At 37.0% G+C, this 4505-nt stretch overlaps 1 protein-coding gene across 2 annotated transcripts in view; it reads right to left on the reverse strand.

The window, feature by feature from the left end:
* FUT8 (fucosyltransferase 8) overlaps positions 1–4505 on the reverse strand; it is a 318989-nt gene that overhangs the window by 246647 nt on the left and 67837 nt on the right. The window lies entirely within an intron of this gene.

The following is a 4505-nucleotide window of genomic DNA, read 5'->3' on the forward strand; positions in this document are numbered from 1 at the left end:
TAGGTTAGGCTACTACAAAGCAATCATATCAATTATACTAGGCTATAATAAAGCAATCAGATTCCTTGTTATCAGTGCATGAACTGTTATAGCTATAAATATTAATTTCTTTCTCATATTTTCTTTTCATTTTTTGATGTCTAGTCTTAGTATCTGACAGACAATTTAGGTTTATCTTGTAAACAGACAACGTAAATTTACGATATTTTTGGTCAGTGCTGCTGACCCCTGCACTGTTCAAGGGTCAACTGTATTAGCAAGAGCCAAAGGCACAAATTCCGATCCTTTGCCCTAAAAGGTTAAAAGAATTTTTAAAAAATTATATATAGGTAAAAATCTACCACAATCTGGCATTAAAGATACTTCTGAGTGAAGTGAAGTCGCTCAGTCGTGTCCTACTCTTTGTGACCCCACGGACTGTAGCCTACCATGCTCCTCTGTCCACGGGATTTTCCAAGCAATAGTACTGGAGTGGACTGCCATTTCCTTCTCCAGGGGATCTTCCCAACCCAGGGATTGAACCCAGGTCTCCCACATTGTAGACAGACGCTTTACCGTCTGAGCCACCAGGGAAGTTCTAAAATGTCTGAAATCAGCTCTCAGGAATTTACTACCTTTATATGAATGCAGTTCTCAGGAAAAATTTTTATGCAGAGAATACTAAATGCCAGACACCGTGTTGGACATAGAAGATTGCACTGAACAAGGAGAGTCCATGATGGATCCAACATAATCTAACTCAACAGCAGCTTGCAGGTTTTACTTCTGGGTTCCTCCATCTAACATCTGTGCTAGGGCATTTTTCCTGGCTGATAACACTTAGCCTCAGATTGGCCTGCTCTGGCAATCTTTATCCTATTTAAAGTCTACTTTATACTTCTTTTTTCCTCCAGATTCTAGAATAAAGGTCTGCCTCAGAGATTTTTCCTTTAATTTTTTTTTTTTTAGTGATTTCACGGTATTCAAGTTTTTCTAAAATTTTAATTGTATTTATAACTTTTATCACAAATGTATTATCACTTCATCAACCAAAATTTCTCTTGAATTTTCAATTTAATTATCACAATTTATATTTTCCTTTAAGAGTTACAATGATGAAAATCAGCAAGCCTTAAAACTAAGGAGTTCTTAATTCTTCATTTTTAAACTGTTAAATGTATTCCTTAGTAAGCAGATATATTTTCCTGGCACAGTCTTTATGAAAATGAATTCAAGTTATTTATATTGCACTCAAATCTGACCCTGCTACTCCTCCCTCAAAAAAAAAAAAAAAAAAAAAAAGAGAGAGAGAAAAGAATATCCTCCATCCACCATCAAATACTTACTGACTACCCACTATGAGTCAGAAGCTATAATTCAGGTGCTCAGGTTATATCCCAAGGGGTTAACTAGAAGGGATGGCTCAGTGTCCATACCCACGGTATTATTCCACTTCAGCATAATCTTGCTCTGGGATATTTATCTTCTCCTTTGCATGCCACAGGACTGACCCAACTATGAACAGCAGACGTTCTGCAGACAGGATATAGGCCAATGGTTTTCCTGGCTTCAGCCAAGCACTCAGGCCTTAAACTGCACATACATAGTTCAGGCCATGTGCATTCAGGCACTTAATAAAGGTTTTCATAAAAAAGAGAAAAAGGTTTCTCATTGAATTTTCATTCCAGCATGAAAATAATCACTAAATACAAATACACACACACACACACACACATACACACCTACATACATATATACACAAGGGAAACAAGAGTGTTATACACAAGATAATATGACAAAAAGTTACAAGATATTTAGTCTGAGTGGTCAGGAAAAGCTTATCTGACGCTGCCTACTAATACAGTCTCCTTGATAAAGTGTCACTGTGTAACACTGCTGCTGCTGCTAAAGTGGCTTCAGTCGTGTCCGACCCTGTGCGACCCCATAGATGGCAGCACACCAGGCACCCCCGTCCCTGGGATTCTCCAGGCAAGAACACTGGAGTGGGTTGCCATTTCCTTCTCCAATGCATGAAAGTGAAAAGTGAAAGTGAAGTTGCTCAGTCGTGTTCAACTCTTAGCAACCCCTATCACTCCACAAATTCTGATTTTTAACAATATGTATGAAAAATACCACTGTATTAATTTTTTTTTGGCTGTACTCCGAAGCATGTAGAACTTCCCCGATTAGTGATCCAATCTGTGCCCACTGCAGTGGAAGCACAGAGTCTTAACCACTGGACCACCAGGAAAGTCCACCACTGTTCTAACTGACTAACCAGGTATTTTTGTGAAGCATTCTCTACGATCTAAAATTAGATCAACTAAAAACCCTTTCAATCACAATAAATCAAACTGTCAAGTAATTTACTGGTATTTAAAAGAAACTTGTTTTTAAGCCATCTCCTTTCTCATTTAAAAAAGTAGCACTTTCTTAAAATCTCAAAACTACACAGTGTATCAACAAATTAAACTATCACCAAAAGATAACTCTCCTGTCATTTTTAAGAATGTATCTGTATACATTAGTATACAGATCTGTATACATTAGGCACTAGTACTATTTGGTGGCACAGGAAGTAATAAATACTTTTTAAGTAAGACTTACCTATTCTGCAACTGTCTATACCATATTCCAAGTCAGGAACTCAGAACTTAAAAACACAGTAACATAATTGTTCTAAAAATATATGTATCCAAGAGAAACACTATCTGGGTGGAAGGTAGAATATTTCTTCTCAGAAAATTAATCATACAAAAAAAGGTTTCGTGACCCTGAATGCATTTCCAACCTCCACTGCCCAAGAAAGAAAGACAAAGAAAAAGATATTAATCATTTGACTATCAGTGGGCTCCTTTAGAAGGTCCCTCAATATTTTACAAACCTGGTTCTAGAACCTAGAACTCCTGACTGAAAAGATTATAGGAGATAGAATCTAGATTTGACTACATTTGTCTCTTGACTTTTCTGCTGCCTTCATCGGGTATCACTGATAACACCTAAAGTAAGGTACTTTAAGAACTTAAAAAAAAAAAAAGACATCTCTCCCTACAGTTTGACAACACAGTTCAGATAACTCTAACTTATCCCAAGTGAGTCAACTTACGCAGACTAGAAGCTGTGAAAAGGTTCTCTCATCAACTCTTGCTATAAGATAATATCTACATCACAGGAAGGGGCTCCCCAGGTGGGGATATTGGTAAAGAATCCTCCTGCCAATGCAGGAGACATAAGAGATGCAAGTTTGATTTCTGGGCTGAGAAGATCCCCCTGGAGGAGGAGATGGCAACCCATTCCAGTATTCTTGCCTGGAGAATCCCATGGACAGAGAAGCCTAGCAGTCTATGGTCCATGGCGTTGTGAAGAGTTGGACACAACTGAAGCAACTTAGCACACACATACACATCACAGGGAAACCTATACTACCTGTGGTCTCATCCTATGCCAGAATTTAAACATAAACCAAGAGCCTGTTCTTCTGTACTGTGCTAAGTGTTCTGTACTACTGTTTTACAATATTAAGGTTCTTTGAAAATTTTTTGACAAAATCTGTAGACACTAGATTAGCTTCAGGTCAGAAAGGCACATGAGTACAGGTCATTCTATAAGCAATCTTCTCTATAAAAATATATATGCAAAGAAATAAAAAGAATTATCTTGTGTATTTTGCTAAAGTTAAAAAATGCAAAAAAAAAATCACTCTTTATGAATAAATAAAAAGGTGCTTCCTAAAATTTAGTCTTGGCTCGAAGTGGCCCCAAGATATTAATATTTATATTCTTCAAGGTCCATACATTTGAGGCTTTAAACTTAAGGAATGCCTATTCAGTTAACAGTAATAACAGTTAACATTTATTGAGTCATTACTTCATGCATACACCAGGCACTGTGCTAAAGACTCTGTATTATTATTTATCCACGTCTTACAGATTTGGAAACTTTCAGCATCTAATTTAACTATCCAAGCACAGCTAGCAAATCCAAATCAGGAATCAGACCACACCTGTCTTACTACATAGCTTATACTCTCTACAGAAATTCTAGAACTCACCCTACAAACACCTAGAACCCTCCCTACAAACACCCTAGAACTCACCTTAGAAATACCCTGATTGACCTGAATGCTCAGAGAAATGATCAGAATCCCCAGGAACACAATAATAACAACAACAAAAGCATACATTTAACTAGAGAAATGCTTCACATTGAGGTTGATTTTTTATTTGGAATAAATCTAATCATAAAAGTTCAATCATACTGTCATACATAAAGTAATACTTACCAAGAAACATAAAGAAAGGGGAAACACAGGATAACCATTCATAAGCAGAACTTGAAATTACCAGAATACTTCTTGAAAATGAGGGTAATTTTAAGTTTTTATGAAAATAATCCCTTTTTTCTCTTGAAAACTGTACCCAAACCATGATCTAATCTCCCACCTTAAATCTGTAAGGAGCATAAAGTTGTCCCTGGTGAAAGCAAGTATCACTTGGTGAAGCAGCAGCGGAGGCAGCAGTAGCAGG

Source organism: Capra hircus, chromosome 10, assembly GCF_001704415.2.
Source record: "Capra hircus breed San Clemente chromosome 10, ASM170441v1, whole genome shotgun sequence".
In the NCBI taxonomy this organism is placed as follows: Eukaryota; Metazoa; Chordata; class Mammalia; order Artiodactyla; family Bovidae; genus Capra; species Capra hircus.